Source organism: Podarcis gaigeae (assembly GCF_964106915.1).
Source record: "Podarcis gaigeae genome assembly, chromosome: 11".
Lineage (NCBI taxonomy): Eukaryota > Metazoa > Chordata > Lepidosauria > Squamata > Lacertidae > Podarcis > Podarcis gaigeae.
In genome coordinates, this window is record NC_139687.1 from 63,665,163 (window position 1) to 63,683,667 (window position 18,505).

General features: G+C 50.3%; 1 protein-coding gene across 2 annotated transcripts in view; it reads left to right on the plus strand.

Moving 5' to 3' along the window:
- The first annotated feature begins 312 nt into the window (after nucleotides 1-312).
- The window catches only part of IL11RA (interleukin 11 receptor subunit alpha), a 147,915-nt gene continuing 129,722 nt past the window's right edge, over nucleotides 313-18,505 (plus strand). Inside the window, exon 1 of one of the 2 annotated variants that reach the window (XM_083702869.1) lies at nucleotides 313-464. The gene's annotated coding sequence lies outside the window, so the exon portion shown is untranslated. The remainder of the gene's footprint in view (nucleotides 465-18,505) is intronic. The other variant, XM_083702871.1, reaches the window with a different exon arrangement.

The window sequence follows — 18,505 nt, forward strand, 5'->3', positions numbered from 1 at the left end:
GATTTCTGTATAAACTGAGCAAAATAGCTTATTTTGGCTGCTGATCCCTTATTTTCGAGGCTGCTGGTCCCTTATTTTCAAATGTGTAAGTTGACAGCTATGGTCTCGGGGCGCAGGTCGGGAGAAGGCGCCCAGTCACCCGTCCCGGCTCCCCTCTAGCCAGCCAGCCAGTTGGGTAGGCAGCGCAGCGTTGCGCAGCGAGGCTCGCCCGGAGAGGAGCCGCCGCTCGCCCCGCGGGGACTGGTCGTCCCTCCTCCGCCAGACACGCCGCCTTCGCCCGCCCGGATTGGCCGCGCCGGCGGCGGCAGCGCGGGGCGGGACGGCGCGGACGAGCGAGCGAGCCAGCCGGAGGCAGCCGAGCCGAGACACCGGCACCCTCCGCCGGCCGGCCGGAGGCAGCAGAGCGCGGGCAGCCGCGGCCAACATGCGCGCCTAGCAGCCCCGGGACCGCGCAGGAGGACGAGGTAAGGCCCGCGGCGACGGGAACCGGATGGGCGCACGGGAGGGAAGCACCAACCTCTCCAAGCGCGCGTCGCATTCCCCGGCTGCGCTTTCTCCGCCCAGACAGACAGCCATCCTTCCTTCCGCCCCCCATTCCCAAGGAAAAGCCCCCTCCCCATCCGAAGGGAGGCCCCCAGTATGAAAGTTATGTCCAAACGCTCCCCCCGGGACCCCCGGTCCGGAGGCACAGACATTGCGAGCCTCCCCCTCCCGGGGAAAAAAAAAAACTTCCCACTGCTTATTTACTGCCGCGTGTCCGGGCTGATATCCTCCCGGAGACGCAGGACTTTTCAAGCCAGCCCCCCCCCCCGTCCCGGAGAGAGATGCCCCCTCCCGTAGCGTGCTCCTTTCCACCTCTCCCGACCCATTAAGAGCAAGGCAGACGCCTCTCCCCCTGGAAAAGGCATTTCTCCTCCCCCAGGCAACTAGCCTTTTATCTTGGACTTGTGTGGCCTGGAATGGAGTTTTCGGGTGATGGGAATCCCAAGCTGGCTGGACTTTCCGCCGTTCTGGCCAGCCAGACGCAGGGGAGAAGGCCAACTACTTGCCTGGAAGGACGCGTAAACAGCTCTGCAGAAGCCGCAGCGTGGCTGGGGGGAGAGACTCTCTCCCCCCCTCTCTCCTGCCCCCCTCCCTGGGAGCCCCTGCTCTGCACCCCGGAAAGGCCTTGGGGGTCTCTCCTGCCTGCCCTCTCCAACCCACCTGGCAGCCGTCCTTGGAGACTAAACAGCCACTTTCTCCCCCATCTCTCCATCCCGCCCCCCCCAATCTCCCGCTCAGCAGCTGCAGCTGGCAACCCAACTTTTATTACTAGAGAGAAATAGGCAGCTCACTGCCCGTAAAATGCCAGGCAGGAGGAAGGGAGGGGGCGGGGGAGAGACGCAGCGGGAAGGGGGGAGCCTTTTTGCCAGCCAGCCAACTCTCTGGGTCCCTGGTGCGACTGTCAGAAGGAGTGGGGGGAGCAACTGAGCACTAACAACAAAAACACCGCTTAGCACACAGTCCATGTCCTTCCCGCCTTTCTGGAATTGGGAAATGCTTCGCCTTTTATTTATTGTGATGGGAACTGCAGAGGAAAAGGTAAACTCTGTGGACACAGTTGTTTAGAGACCTACTGCTTTCCTTCCTTCGCTCAAGTACACAAACACTCGTAAATCTCTCCCAGAGGCTACCAGGCCTGTGACTACTGGTGCACACACGTGTGCAAATCGTTCTCCGTGCACGCCTGGAGTCATGGCTGCCACGGGGACACGGCGTGGCCCCGATCTCGAGGCGGCTGTTTGCTTTGGAGGAAGGCTCAAGAATAGATCAATGGGTTGTCTTTCGGTGACAGGCGTCTTTGAGTGTCCGCTGCCGGACCCACCACTCACTTCTGGAGAAGATCGGGGAGGGGGCGAGAGTTTTCTGGACGGTTCTTATCAATTCCAGAGAGGGCACACTGCAGGGTTGGGCTGGCAAAGAGGGTCTTTATAATGGACCCTGTGGGTTTTGTGCTAACAGGCCACAAGGCTATCTGGTGTCCGGCGGTAAAGAGCCCTAATGGCCGGCAAGTGGGAGAAGAAGATGGCTGGAGTCTTGACCTAGGGAGTGTGTGTGTGGTCCAACCTTTGTGGACTTTAGGCCTTGACCAAGAGCCACAAGGTGTTCATTTGAATGTCAATTCCAGGGCCAAAGAAACTCAGGTTCAGGAGCCAAATGCAGCCCCCAGGGGTCTCTGTCTGGCCCTTGGGAGTTTCCTCCAGCCCACCCACCCTCCACCATCCTGAGCCACATCCCTCCCCAGGCCTGATCTGCTTATTTCAGCCTGTGTCTTTTATCTCCAAAATGGGAAGGTTTATAATCTCATATTCTGCAAGAGTTTGGGGGAAATTGAGTAATAGTAATATTTATCATTTATTTGCTTATTTATTACCTGTTTCACAAAATAAGTGTACACCGCTTGATTGTACAAAAGCAACAACCTCATAAAGAGCTGTAAAGGTAAAAGTACCGCTGACCATTAGGTCTAGTCGCGGACGACTCTGGGGTTGCATGCTCATCTCGCTCTATAGGCCAAGGGAGCCGGTGTTTGTCTGCAGACAGCTTCCGGGTCATGTGGCCAGCATGACTAAGCCGCTTCTGGTGAACCAGAGCAGTGCACGGAAATGCCATTTACCTTCCCGTCGGAGCGGTACCTATTTATCTACTTGCACTTTGACATGCTTTCAAACTGCTAGGTGGGCAAGAACAGGGACCGAGCAACAGGAGCTCACCCCACGCGGGGATTCGAACCGCCGACCTTCTGATTGGCAAGCCCAAGAGGCTCAGAGGTTTAGACCACAGCGCCATCTGCGTTTTGTAAAGAGGTTTACAAAAAGATTAAAACATCAAACAAAATTCATGGCAATGCTTAAAAACCTACAGAAAGCTAACATACCCAAGCAGATTAAACTTCACACCAACTTCCTGAGCTTCTGGGTAAGCTTGTTGAAGCAAAAATGGTTTTAGTAGGCAGTGAAGGTGCCTGCTTGATATCAGTAGGCAGGGAGTTCCAAAGGGCAATAATCATGTGCCCAAGATTCGCACCCACTGCTGTTTGGTGGGAGCAGAGCCTCTCTTTCCCTGTGGAAGGGCTGGGCTTTATTCCACGCCTCTTCCAGAGACATCTGCTCTTGCTTAGACTTTGTGGAGTTGTGGAGCCTGCCAGGGTTGCCTTCGGTTCTTTGCTCTGGTTGTGAACAAGGCAGCTCCTTCTGTGCCTCCGTATTTTCCCTCCTGGACTTTATTCTCTGATATCCTTATAATGGGAAGTCAGGCAAACTGACCTGCTCGGTTTTGTGGCCCCAGAACAAGGAATGTCAGTAGAGGAGCAAATGCTGCAGAGGTCCTGGGAATGAATGAACCTCGCATAGTTAAACTATGGAACTCATTCCCGCAGGACTTTGGATTCCTTTAAAAGAGGATTAGACCAATCCATGGAAGAGAGAGGTGTTTTCTGAATGCTTCTGAATACAGTGGTACCTCAGGTTAAGTACTTAGTTCATTCTGGAGGTCTGTTCTTAACCTTAAACTGTTCTTAACCTGAAGCACCACTTTAGCTAATGGTGCCTCCTGCTGCCGCCACGTCGCTGCCGCGCGATTTCTGTTCTCATCTTGAAGCAAAGTTCTTAACCTGAGGTACTATTTCTGGGTTAGCGGAGTCTGTAACCTGAAGGGTCTGTAACCTGAAGCATCTGTAACCCGAGGTACCACTGTACAGTCAAACCTCAGTTGTTGAACATAATCCGTTCCAGAAGCTCGTTTGGCTTCCGAAATATTTGACAACTAAGGCAGGGATTCCGATCGGTTGCAGGATCTTCTTGCACTCAAGCAGAAGCTGAGTCGGATATTCGGCTTCCGAAAAATGTTTGAAAACCAGAGCATTTACTTCTGGGTTTTCAGCATTCAGGAGCCACAACGTTCCAAAACGGAGGCGTTCAGGATCTGAGGTTTGACTGTACCAGTTGCTGGAAACCGTGGGCTCTTTCATTCATGCCCCCATTGCATCCCACAGGCATCTGGTCAGCCACTGCGAGAACAAGATGCTGGACTAAAGGAGCTGTTGGCCTGATCCTGCAGGCTCTTCTCACGTGCTTCTAAGACTTCCAAGGGAGGAGAATTCCTCCTCTTGTGTTGTGATTAAAGGCCTTTCCTCCTTGAAGGAGCCGTTCAAAGTGCTGAGGCCTTTTCTTCACATGAGCATCATGTATCACACACACACATCTGTGTGCGCCTGTTGGTCTTTGTGGATGCCTTGCCTTGCCAGGCTGCAAGGATCCAGGCATCACATGCGCCTTTCCTCTCTTGATCCAACCCCTTTGCACTGCAGAAAATTTTGCTAGTTGTCGGAGCCGTTGGATACGGAGCTCAGGAGGGGAGCATTTTCTTGCATGATGCTCCTTAAGCTTGTTGCGTGAGTCATCTGTGGCTATTCTCCTCCACAGCTCCCTCTCTGCATTGCACATTGACTCTCTGCATGTGGTGTGGACAGAATGAAGTGTGGGCGTCTGGATCAGAGGGGGAAATTCATACCTGTAGGCTCGGGGGGGATGGGCCACTCCAAGATAAGGGTCCTCAGACTACGGCCCACGGGCCAGATCTGGCCCGCCAAGGTCCTGAGTCCGGCCTGCCCAGCAGTTGCAGAACCCGCCGCTGTCTAACGGGTCTATGACGAAAGGAAGTACGGCGTCCCATGCATGAGCGTGACCTGTGCATCCGGCATCCATTGATGCCGCGAGTGGGTTGGTTGGTTGCGTGGAGGGGGGGCAGTGCGCATGCAAGAGGAGGGATGATGCGATCCTGTGCATGTGCAGCAAGCGGGCTGGCACTTTTGCATTCTCTCTCTCTCTCTCTCTCTCTCTCTCTCTCTCTCTCTCTGGTCCATGGCTGAGAGTTTCTTTGGCTGTGCAGCACGAGGCGAGTAACTCGGGTGAGGTAGCCGTGGAATTGGGGGTAAGGTTGGCCACCCCCCGCTTTCCCTTTTCAGCCGTTACGCTCTGAGGCGGGACAGCAAAGTAGCCATTTCGTGGCTGGGGAGTCTCATTCCACTGCCCGGCAGAGCAGGTGGGAGGAGATATTGACCATCTCATTAGCCAAAAGTAGGCCCACACTTCTCATTGAAATACTTGTAAGTTTATGTTGATTAAAACCGTTCTTCTTTTTAAATACAGTGGTACCTCCGTTGCGAACGGGATCCATTCTGGATGCCCGTTCGCAACATGAAAGGCACGCAACCTGAAGCACTGAATCTGCGCAGGTGCGTGGCACAATTTAGCGCTTGTGCACATGCGCGAGTGCAAATCCCAGAAGTAACCCTTTCCGGTACTTCCGGGTCACCGTGGGACACAACCTGAAAAAACATAACATGAAGCAAACGTAACATGAGGTATGACTGTATTGTATTGTTTTCCCTATTTTTTGTGCACCACAAATAAAATATGTGCATTGTGCATAGGAATTTGTTCATATTTTTTTCAAACTACTGTATAGTCCGGCCTGCAACAGTGTCTGAGGGACAGTGAGCTGGCCCCCTGTTTAAAAAGTTTGAGGATCCCTGCTCCAAGAAGAAGGAAGCATTCGGTTTTCGCCTTCGCAACTTGTGAAATTGGTTGTGTCTGCAAGGTGTGCTGGCCAATAGAACAGGCAGCTTTAGGATGGGCTGAGTTTGCAGTGAAAGAGCCCTAGCAGCTCTTGCCAACCATGAAATCTCTCCCCTGGCCTCCAGGTGTTTTGGATCACAACTATTTAATAAGAAAATGCACAGGCAGAAGTATCAGGGTTGGGAGAGGAGATCATCAGACACATACATAGGGGCCTTAAAAGTGTGGCCTTAAATTATATTCCCATTCTGGCTGGGCCTTACTAGCAGAGTGTCCGATGTTATTGCCCAAACCTGCTTATTTCTCTTCAGGATTTATTCTTAGGAAGTCACTTTAGATTTTAATGTGTTCTATAGAGAAACTTTACTAATGGTAGTAACACATTAAGTTTACTCCAAGGTGGTTGTGAACTTTGCAACCACTTCAAGCCTCCTCCACACCCCCCATTTTTCAGGGTAACAGATTAAAAAAAAAGGTGTCTACTTTTCGTTTGTTAAATAGTGGTGATGTTAAACAGTATCACCAACCCAAGCCGGCCCATGTAAACCTTAGGAAGAACTTGCTGAAGGTAAGAGCTGTTTGGCTATGGAACGGACTCCTTGCGAAGATGGTGGACTCTCTTTCATGGGAGATTCTTGAGCAGTGGTTGGATGGTAGCAGGAATCTGGCAAGTGTGTCTTGGGAGAAGGTGGGCTGGAGTCTGACTCGGGAGAAGGGGGCAGAGGTCTGTGGGGACCTGTGCCAGCCAGGAGGCGAGAATCAGAGGCAGGAGAAGCTTCAGAGCTGGAGGAGGAGAAGGCAAGCCAGTCAAGTGAAGTTCTCCTTCACCCTCTCCAGCACCCCTGTCTCCCAGAACCAAGAGAGAGCTGAAAAGGGAAGAGCAGAGGAAGCGTTCATGCAGGCAGGCGTAGTCTCTGGCTATGTGTGTCCAGACTGTCAGGGGAAGGAACATAAACTAGTGGAGGGGGAGTGGTCCCCAGTTCCTGCAACTGCTCCATACAGCGCAGACCTGGGAATAGGTGCCTAGGTCATGCATAGGCAACCTAAGGCCCAGGTGCGGCCCAATCCCCTTCTAAATCTGGACCACGGATGGTCTGGGAACCAGCGTGTTTTTACATAAGTAGAATGTGCCCTTTTATTTAAAATGCAACTCTGGGTTATTTGTGGGGCACAGGAATCCGTTTATTCCCCCCCCCCAAAAAATATAGTCCAGCCCCCCCCACAAGGTCTGAGGGACAGTGGGCCGGTCCCCTGCTGGAAAAGTTTGCTAACCCCTGGCCTAGATGCTAGACTGGCGTGCCCAGATCTCCAGAGCAGTAGAAGCAACTGTAAGTGTTATCTTTGACCATAAATCATTATGGTAATTGCATTCCTTTGGCTGAGAAGTGCCTTTGACAGATAGATGCTCACCTGCCAGGGATGCTTTCGCTGCGATTCCTGCATCACGCATATGGGGGGGGCAACATGACTCGCGAAGGTCCCTTCCAACTCTGCAATTCTGTGATCTGGTGAGATTTGGGAGAGGGGCCAGCAGGGAGGCCTGGCAGCAGCAGCAGGTGGCAAGAAAGGAAAAACTGGATTGAGGATGCGGAATCTGCCCCCAATGGGGCCGTTGCTCTGGAGATGACCCAGACATGTGTGACACTGCCCCCCCTTGGGGGTGACCCTGTGTTACACCCACTCTTCCCACGCATGGGAAAGTCCAGGGTCGGGGTGGGAAGAAGCGATGGCGACGCACATTGGTTAAGCAACTTTCTCTTTGCTGTAATAAAATCTTCTCGCTGTGGCAGCTGGAATGGGCGGGGAGGGAGGGAGAGACAGAGGCCTTGGCTCCCTCGCCCTCTCTTATGAAGCATGAATGAATCAATGAATGAATGGGAGAGCGAGCCGGTGACTCAGCCCGCCACCCGTCCCCTCCGAGGCCAGAGAATATTGGAAACCGCCCAAGTTTCCTCTCCCGTCGCCCTCGCCTTATCGGAAGCCTGGCCGCCTTGATTTACGGCTGATCTGCCCGCCTTCCCAGCTCCTTGTCCTTCAAGTGCCCCTGGGGGCATGTGGCAGCAGAGCAGTGCCCAAGGCGGTTCTTGCCAGGGAAAGGAGACAAAGTAGAAGAGGGGCTGTTGATGGATACGACTGGTCAGATGGCTGTGCGATGCTTCTGAATATCCGTTGCTGGAAAATGTAGGAGGGGAGAGTTGCTCTTGTCCTGGGATCCTGATTGGAGGTTCCCCACTGGGGCATCTGGGTGGCCACTGTGAGAACAGGGTGTTGGATCAGATGGGCCATTGGCCTGATCCTGCAGGCTCTGCTTCTGAGCCCCAGACACTGCCGGCAGCAGCAGGAGGAAGCGTGTGGTCCTGAGCGCATGGACTTTGGGGCTCCACCCTGTTGGAGCATATTTCCTCTAGGGTAGGGGTCAGCAAACTTTTTCAGCAGGGGGCCGGTCCACCGTCCCTCAGACCTTGTCAGGGGGAGCACTATATTTTTTTTGGGGGGGGGGGGCGGATGAACGAATTCCTACGCCCCACAAATAACCCAGAGATTCGTTTTAAATAAAAGTTCACATTCTACTCATGTAAAAACACTCTGATTCCCGGAGTGTCCGCGGGCTGGATTGAGAAGGCGATTGGGCTGCATCCGGCCCCCAGGACTTAGTTTGCCTACCCATGTTCTAGGCCAGCCTTTCTCAACCTGCGGGTCCCCAGATGTAGTTGAACTACAACTCCCATCATCCCTAGCTAGCAAGGCCAGAGCTCAGGGATTATGGGAGTTGTATTCCAACAACATCTGGGGACCCACAGCTTGAGAACCGCTGCTCTAGGGGATAAAGTGGTAGAATTGTGTGAGGCAGCATTGTGCAGTGGTCAGAGCAAGACTGCAGAGTTATGGGTTCGAATGTGCACTCAGCCATGCAGCTCAGTGTGTAACCTTGAGCCAGTCAGCGTCCCTCAGCCTGGTTATTTTGATTCATTTTACGTATTTATTGAATTTGTATACAGTACCACCCTTCATCCGTAGATCTCAGGGTGGTTCACAACATAAAAATACAACATAAAAACACAACATAATGAAAACAACAACAAACAATAGACCCACCTCCCACAAACACCTGATCTATCACACAGGGTTGTTGTGGTGATGAAATGTGGACGGGAGAAAACCACACATCCCACCTTGGGCACCTTAAAAGAAAAGTGGAGTATAGATATAGTAAAACAAATCCTGCCATCCCCTTTTTCCAAGATTATACCTTCTTCGCCTTGGCTATGGTTGACTGCAAGAAAGAATGAATATGATTAATCTGTAGGTGGCTCTAGTAAGTGAGCCAAACCACAACATAGCATAAATTTCAGAATGCTTTGCAATCTTTTGGATTGTGTGTCCCCTCATCACAAGCTTGTCAGGTAGGCCCTATTTTCATTGGTGGGGAGTTATGGCAGAGAAAGAGAGACAGAGGGCTCAGCTGGTCATTCAGTGAATTTGTGGCAATGTAGGACTCGAATCTTGAACAACCCATCTCTCACTTATGTTTCTCTTCCATGAACTACAAGAAAATGCAGCCTCACAGATGCAGCTGGGATCTGCCGCTGAGTGGGGAGGGGCGGGGTGATGTGGCTGGGAATCCCTTTCTTACTACAGATCATGAGGCGATTGATCTGTGTGATTAATTTTCCTCATGTTCCGTCTCAGTCACTGCAGATTTCTGTAGGCTATTCGTGACTCGCCCATTCGCCTGCCAGCAAAGTCAGAACCCTCTCCTCTTGGAGACTCACCAAAGCCTGAGCATGAGAGCATGCATGGTGCCATGTGGCCTAGTGGTTAGGGCCCAACTTGGACCAGGGAGGCCGGGTGCAAAGCCCTGCTTGGCCATGCATCTCACTGGGTGATTGGCAGTCATTGCTATCTCTTAGCCAAACCTATCTCACACTTTGAGGGATGACAGGTGGGGTGCACCTGTCATTTGTTTATTTATTTTCTTTTTTATTTGCTTAATCAAACTTGTATACCACTTGATTGTAGAGGGGGGGAAACCCCCCCAAAGCAGTTCACGAAAAGATAAAACGCTGAAATTATCACTAAGAATTTACAACCCAGTTGTAAAACATACAGAAATTTAAAACCGGAATTAAGCAAATTAAATTTGTTTAAATAAATAAAATGGTGTTTGTTTGTTGCATTTATATCCTGCCTCTCTCTCCCCCACTCCACCCCACCCCAAGGAGCTCAAGGCAGCATACACAGTTCTCCCCTGCCTCATTTGATCTCCACAACAACCCTGTGAGGTGTTGCAGGAATTTATGTACAGGTTGGGGGGGTTGCCCCTCCAGCAGATATCATGCACATGCAGCCCACTACCAAAACCAGCACAATCACTTTTGTGACTTGTCCCCACAAAGCACTTCATCACAGTTTCTTCCTATCTATTCAAAGGGCCTCTGCTGCACGATACCAAATGTAACAATTCACTGATTATGTAATAAATTCACTGATAAATGTATCTATGCACTGGTTCACTGGGAAAACTACAGAAATTCCTATAGACCTGTGAGCTCAGCAGCCCCTCTGCCTGAGTGATAATTCCTGGCATCCTGATACCTGAGTGCCAGAATGGTAGCCATTCCAGAAATAACAAACCCAGATGAAGACAAAAGGGTGTAAATGAACTTGGCTGGGAAACAGGGAAATGTAAATGTCTCTTTTGTTCCACTTGATGGGTGTTTGGTGGAGGGCAAGGGGAACCATGGGGCAGGGTCCAGGGTGCTCAGATTGCTGCCACCAGGCCTCCCCTTTCATGATGTAACCGTGATGTATGAGTGATGTAGTTTGGAGGGTGTAACATGGGGATTAGCAGCTAATAAAAGTTTGGGTTCTCTTTGGTTCAGGGCTTCGATCTTGTTCCACCTTGAGGCAGGTGGGAGTCCGTAAAGACCAAGCCTACTGGCTGCTGTTTTGCTCTGCTATTCCTGGCTGGTCTCCTTGTTTTTTGTCCAAGGGAGCCCTCAGATTTCTCCGTTAAGAGAGGTCAGTTCGGCTGACAGGTCAGTCTGACTGGCCCAAGGTCGCACCCAGTGAGCTACATGGCCGAGCCAGGATTTGACCCCTGGTCTCTCCTGGGTCCTAGTCCCTCACTCTGACCACTACATGACACTGCTTTCTCTTTGTATATTCCATTTTCGGATAGACATTTTCTGAATGTCCCAGAAGTCCTTGTTTGGCCAGGTCGCTAATTGTTGCAGATAAGCCGGTGCTGAGATTAAGTGGGTTTTGTCTTTTTAAAAGAAACATCTTTGATTTAGCTACTCACTCCACAGAACACCCAGACCTGCTCCTGGGATGCTTTGCTAAAGGGCTTTGTACATGTCGGTGGAAGGATCCTGCGCTATGGAAAAACCGCTTGAGGTCTAAGCTCGGAGTCTTTTTTGCGGCTGCAACCCCTGAGGAAAGGCAGACGTTCTCTGGCCTTGCTCTGTTGACTCCCCTGGACTGCAGCCAACACCTTGACAGCTGTTATTTATGCCTCCAGGTTTTAAATGGTTGTAATCTCTTGTGGGAGGACAGGCGAAAGAAATGTCTAAAGGCATCTGCTGCCTTCAGGGACTGCAAGACCTTGCAGCCATTCTTAATTTGCAAGATAGTTAAAGAAATTCAGCTGCCAGCTCCCCTGTCCTCTGTGACTGGTCAGGTGTTACCTGTGTATTCAAGGTTCCCTGAGCAAGGCCAAAATTTAGTGCCCCTCCAAATGAATCTCCTCAGTTCTGGATCTTTGCCATTTTGCTCCCCTTTCGTTTGGCACCCTGTGCAAGGGAACTGCCCAAACTTGCCCTAAATCCAGCACTGGTGTATGTCGTAGAGCAGAGATGCTCAAATCGTGACCCATGGCCTCTAAGAACATAGGAAGCAACTTCACAATGAATAATAGATCATACAATTGGAAGGGAGCCCCAAGGGCCATCTAGTCCAGCCCTCTGCAATGCAGGGCTTGAATCCATGACCCTGCAGGGGTCTACTCTACTGCAGGGGTCAGCAATGTCTAGGCAACACAATGACCATGTACATATGCAATGAACAATCTTTTATAGAATTCCTTCAAACCATAACAAGTCCAAAATGAAATCATTAGTCTCAAAGTCTCTGAAAATATTTAAATAGACTATATCCAGAATCACTGTTCAGTGTCGGACATCATATTTGCTGACTACACAAAGCTTCACAGCTTGTCTGTCATCATACAAAGTCTGGTACCTCACTTCCTTTAAAGATTTTCAGAGACTTTGAGACTAAAGATTTCATTTTGGACTTGTTTTAATTTTGGACTTGCCTAGACATTGCTGACATTCTGTTTGCAACACAGGGGTTTGTTTGGTTACCTACTGCAGGGGTCTGTAAGGTTTACCTCACCTGGGCCAGTTCACTCCAGCAGAGATCCCTCTGTGGGCCAGATTGTGCGCACACGTGAGTGTGTGCTGTGATTTTCAGCGTCTGCACATGCACAGACACGATTTCTAGTGCCACGGAAGCGAGTTCCTGTGTCATGCTGCACCGGTTTAGTGCAGCAGAGGTATCACTGTACAGTATCTTTTTCCAGCCTCCAGTGTGCAGGGAAGGTGTATAGAGAGAATCCCCGCGACGGGGTGAGCTTCTGTTGCTCAGTCCCTGCTCCTGCCAACCAAGCAGTTCGAAAGCACGTCAAAGTGCAAGTAGATAAATAGGTCCCGCTCCAGCGGGAAGGTTAACGGCATTTCCGTGCACTGCTCTGGTTCACCAGAAGCGGCTTAGTCATGCTGGCCACATGATTCAGAAGCTGTACGCTGGCTCCCTCGGCCAGTAAAGCGAGATGAATGCCGCAACCCCAGAGTTGGTCATGACTGGACCTAATGGTCAGGGGTACCTTTACCTTATCTTACATCTGAGAAAGCCCGTGTAATTCCAGAGCTCCACAAATCCCTACACGACACGCTTCTGTTTTGGGTCGTAGATGGGTCTTTCCTGAATTCAGTCTATGGAGAGTGACTTTGGGGAGCGCTCCCATAGTTTGACAATGTGGAAGCACCCTGATATTTGGCAAATGCAGAAATGTGGGACTTAGCAGAGAAGGTGGCAGAGCCTAGGCATCACGGCAGCCCTGAAGCCCAATCCAAAGCTTTGTGGCAACTGAGGTGCATGACACAGAACTCTCTGGAGAACAGCTTTGCACACTCATTGTGGCGTCTCCAGCAGCAGTGAGGGTGCAATATCTGATAGAAGCCACTGATAGTCCTCTCCTTCTCCATGAATTTGCCTATTCCTCTTTTAAAGTCATCCAGGCTGGTGGTCCTCACTGCCTCTTGTGGGAGGGAGTTCCACGGATCAACTATGCATCGCATGAAGAATTCCATTTCACAAAACAGCAAACCCAGATTTGCCGCTCAGCATTCCCTCAACAGGGAGCCACTTTCAGCCACGGATCCCTGGTCGGACACAAATGCAAGTTGCATCAATTGATTGCACGCATTCCTTGCTGTTTCGGTGCATGCATTAGATGGCAACTGGTGATGAACGGAAATGATTCTGCATTTTTGGGGGTGGGAGCAGGTGTCCTGTGAGTCGTTGCTGTGACATCATTTGCAAAGGCCTGGGAATGTGGATTCTTTTTGCAGAGCGTCTCGTGAAAGCAGCTGCAATTTCTGGATTTTTGCATGGAATTTAAGAGAGAGAGAGAGAGAGAGAGAGAGAGAGAGAGAGAGAGAGAGAGGGGGGTCCTTGTGTGTGAGGGGTGTTAAGTTCCAGAAGGCAGGATGGCTGTGAGCCGGGGTGGGTAAACAGAAGGGAGGCCTCTAGCGCAGCAGGAACCCCGTCCAAACATCTCCCTTTGTTCCTGTTTGTTTAACGTTGTCTAGGAAATGTGGGCTTACCCAACTGAGCGCGTGCTGTTCCCAGCTGAGCCACTAAACATGTTAATCATGAGGCTGCGTTTATTAAATTGCTGTTAAAGGTTTTAGTATAGAGATACACTTTTTAAAGCAAGACATTTGTATTGCTGGCAGGAGCTGAGCTTGGGACCCTCTCCGTTTCCCGTTGTCCACTGACTGTAAGCTTCTAGAGTCCTGTTCAGGTGCCCAAAGAACAAGAGGGTGTGCAGTGGGTCATCGTTCTGAGTGCACAGAGCCTACACATCGGTACACTGTTTCGCCCCCTGGAAAAGGCTGAGTGCCCTTCACTGGTTGTGTGTTTTTTACATGCATACATGCATAATTTTATTTGCAGCTTTTCCATAGCTCGAACCATGCTCAAGGCAGCTTATGACATGAAAAAAGATTCTGTGAGTCCCACATTGCATGTTCGGGATGTGTAGACCAAACAGTCCATGTGCCCGTGATATGTGGAGATTGGGGCAGAGTCAGCAGATCCCGACTCCCACTGCCCCCAAGTGCACGCCAGTTTGTACATGTTGCGCCACTTGGCTCGCGTTTCCCACATTGCGCATGCAATCCAATGCGCCTGGTGCTCCCATTAGAGCAAATGGGCCCCAGGCCTGCTTGCTGGAATGCGCTCAATAAAAGTGATTTGTTTGTGTTATTAAGTCAATAGAAATGTCCTCGGTATATCACCTGCTCTGAAATACTGTAATATATTATTTTAACGGGCTAATGAATCTGCTAATCGGTTAAAGGCCCCCAAAAGCAGTTGATGGTTCCCCACAAATGCTTTAATTTGTTACAGGCCTAAAAAACTCTGGCGAAAGCCCCAGAGGGATCTTCATTCTTCTCCTTCCACCCAGTGGCACGGCTTGTGAGAGTATGAAAGATGGGGAAAAGGCTGAATATTGTATCCCCCCCCCACCTGCTCCTGCGCCTTGTCTTTGGGCAAACTGGATATTTGACGCCATGTTGGGGGTTGTTGTTTTTTGAAATGTTGGCCAGATGTTTGAATGTGATTCTGCTGAAGGTTTTAAGAACCTGACTACCTTCCCCCAGCTTGTCTACATCCAGTCTCTCTCTTTCTGGGCTATTGTCCCTTCCGCATCCCGTGGAAAGATCTTAGCTCTCTGGTAGAGCACCTGCCCAGGTTCCATCCCCAGCAGTGTGGTACAGTGGTTAGCGTGTCAAACTAGGACACTGGGAGAGACCAGGGTTCAAATCCCCACTCAGCCATGAAGCTCACTCTCTCAGCCTTCCTTGTCCTCACCAACAGAAGGAGGTACCACACAAGGCTCCACAGCATTAGGCTAGGGGTGTCCAATTGCCACAGGGGCAGGTTGCTCCTCTGACCACCTACTCAGGCCACCCCTGGCTTCCAGATCTCCTCTTCCCAGGCGCTGGATGCCTCACCGGGTTCAGACACTTCTTGATGTCCTGATTCCATCCTGTTAGAACTCTTTCCGGTGTCCTCCAGCTCCAACTCTCCAGGCTCCTCCCATTCCACCTTGAGATGCAGCCATCTCCTCCATGACACCTCCATGGGACTCATGATATTCAACACACATGGCAGCCATTCCCAGCTGTAATGAGGCCTTAGTTAGTGCCCGTAACTGCATTTGTTTGCATTCATCTTCACTATCCTTGTCTCTTTCCTTCCTGTTGGCATCGCCTGCACAATGGGGAAAAAAGTATACTACTACTACTACTACTACTACTACTAATAATAATAATAATAATAATGAAACTCACTGGCTGACGCTGGTGGGGGGGTAGTCACTGCCTTACAGCCTAACCTTCCTCACAGGGTTGCTGTGGGGGTCAACTGAGTGAGCGCCTTGGAGAAAAAAAGAGTGCTATAGATGCAATTAATGACTTAATAGTCTCCAAGTTGGGCTGGTCTCAAACCCTGGAGAGTCACTGTGTCAGAGCAGATGATGCTGAGCTTCTGATGAATGGACTTTGTTGGTCAACAAGGGGAGAGGCTTGCTATGAAATGTGCTGTCTGCACACATGAGCTCTTTCAGATGTTCTGATGAATCAGAGAATTGCCCCTTGCAATACAAGAATTTCAACCCAAGCACCCTGGCAGATGGCCATCCGACCTTGAGCATGCCAAGTGAGGACGTCTGCTCAGTCCTCAACCCTTGAGGCTTCGGGCGCATGAATGGCGGCTGTTGGGTCTAGACCAGAGTTGCAACGGGCAACTCCAAGCGCTTCCTGCCAGTGGAGAGCTTGAAGCATCTTCTTGTGGCTGCTGAAGACCTGAGCACCTTGACCCTCTGTGGGTTTTGGGTGGTGATTGGGAACTGGAGCCTTCTGGGTCAAAATCTGCCCCCTTGGCAGGTAATGGCTGGGCTCCATATTGGTGGCTCCGAGGTGTTGCTGGAAGGAATGGGAAATGGGAATTGGCACCTCTGCTTCCAGAGATGCTCTCTGGCAAAATGCAGCGCTGGTTGAAGAGCCTCCTGGGGCTGCCAACTTGGGTAACCACAAGAGCCACAGAACTTAGCACTTTCCCCAGCTCCATCAAAATGCGCTTTCTTTTTATGCACGAGACACCATTGGTATATCTGGCACTTTAGAGTATAAGGAAAAATATTGACACTTTTAGGGGTGTTTTCTGGGGCTGGTGGCGGTTGTGGTGCAAAACATTTGGCGGGTAACAGGATGGCAAAGTCTGCCATAAGCTAAGCCAGCACTATAACCTCCCATTCTGCAGGTGGAAGGACTGAGGCTTGCCAAAGTCATTGGCAGTTCCTGGCAGAAGAGAGATTAGAACTTCCTGACTTGGAATAATCATAGTCATAATCATATTTGTACCCTTCCCATCTGACTGTTGCCCCAGCCACTCTGGGCGGCTTCCAATGCATATAAAAACATAATAAAACATCTTGATACAGGGCTTCCTTCAGATGTCTTCTAAAAGTCAGATAGCTGTTTATTTCCTTGACATCTGATGGGAGGGCGTTCCAACAGGATAGGCACCACCACCGAGAAGGCCCTCTGCCTGGTTCCCTGTAACCTCACTTCTCTCAGTGAGGGAACCACCAGAAGGCCCTTGGTGCTGGACCTCAGTGTCCAGGCTGAATGATGGGGGTAAAGATGCTCCTTCAGGTATACAGGACCGAGGCCGTTTAGGGTTTTAAAGGTCAGCACCAACACTTTGAATTGTGCTTGGAAATGTACTGGGAGCCAGTGAAGATCTTTTAGGTCCCAGCAGCTGTTCCCAGTTGCCACATTCTGGTTTAGTTGTAGTTTCCAAGTCACCTTCAAAGGTAGCCCCATGTAGAGCGCATTGCAGTAGTCCAGTAACTCATCCCAGTTCTTTAAGGTTATGCAAATAAATAATAATAAATTATTTATACCCCGCCTTTCCTGGTTCAAAAACTGGGCTCAGGGCAGCTAACAACAAATTTAAAACAATTGTAAAAGCAGCATATAATACAGTATAAAAACATGAATAACAATAAAATTCAAAGTTCATAAATCAATTTAGGGGAAATCTATCTAATAAGCATTAGATAATCCCCAGGGCTAGCTGGCTGAATTGGTCCTACTTGGGGCCAGCGAGGAGGCCAGTGGAGAATTAGCTGTGGGGTCTCAGAGTGGGTGATCTTCATAAAAGGGGAGGGGGAGGGAAGAGAAGGGAAATAAAAGGCTGAATTCAAATTAAAGGCCAAGCAGAATAGCTCTGTCTTACAGGCCTGATGGAAGGAGATTAAATCCTGCAGGGTGCTGGTCTCCTGGGACAGAGCATTCCACCAGGTGGGAGCCATCACTGAGAAGGTCCTGGCTCTGGTGGAGGATTGTCTGACTTCCTTAGGGCCCGGGACCTCTAAACTATGGTTATTCATGGACCTTAAGGTCATCTGCAGGGCAGACCAGGAGAGGCGGTCCCATAGATACGAGGGCCCTAAGCCACATGTGTCCCATCCCGTACCCCACTGACTGGTAGTTTTGCATCTGCTGGTGTGGATTCATAACTAAAACATAGCAGGGAAGTACTTTTGAATTATGGATTCATCTGAAGCACGTTTTAACCTCTCCAACCTCCCAAGTGTCTGAAGCAGAGTTCAGTAATAAGAGGGTCTTTCCTTCCTGTATGCAGGCTCCTCGCTCACTCCCGATTCTCGTCTTTGCTCCAGTAATGCTGTGTCAATACTTGTCCCCAAGGGCTTTGTTTGTTTTTGCTTGAGCTGTACCACTCGACATTCACTGACCCAGAATCCACCCTTGTTCTCTGCTAGAACTGCTGCCTTTTCCTTTTCCTTGTGCTTGAAAGTCAACATGGCCTGTCTCTGTGGGACATGAGGAGCACCTGTGCTTTCTGCAATGGGTTGATGTGGAAGTGGGAGCCTTGCTTCTGCAGCGCCTGCCTTGCCCATTCCGGTACATTCCTCCACGGCAGTAAATATCCCCCAATATAAATAGGATTGACTTCTGCAGGAAGGCTGGGGTTCCTGCAGAATTGCGCAAGGCTAGAACTGCGGAAGGATGGAACATTTAGAGCTTTTTGGTCCAGCAAAAAGTAGATTTAGGAGAGGGGTGGAAGGGTTAAGGTTTGGTTTGCTGTGGACCATGTGTGCCTGCCATATGTGCCTACCTTAAAAATTTTATAGCAATGCTGGGCAATAAATATAGGATGCAATACAGATTTTCCTCTTTGGGAATGTTACAGGAAAAATCCGAGGGCTCCCTTGGACAAAACAAAGACACCAACCAGGATAACTTGGAGCAAAACCGCAGCCTGTAGGCTTGGCCTTTATTGAACTGTTGCAACAGGGTACTCCCCTCACGTGCAGGAGAGAGGAAAAGACCCACAAGAATAGTGTGCAAGGTCTTATAAAAACTTTTGAAATTCCCCTCCTCTAGATCAAGCCCACCCCCAGAAACATCATGCATACATTACAGAGAGGGGTTGAGGGAGGAGTTGTGGTGGTAACATCATGCATACATTACAGAAAGGAGGGGTTGGTGGTAACCTGAGTG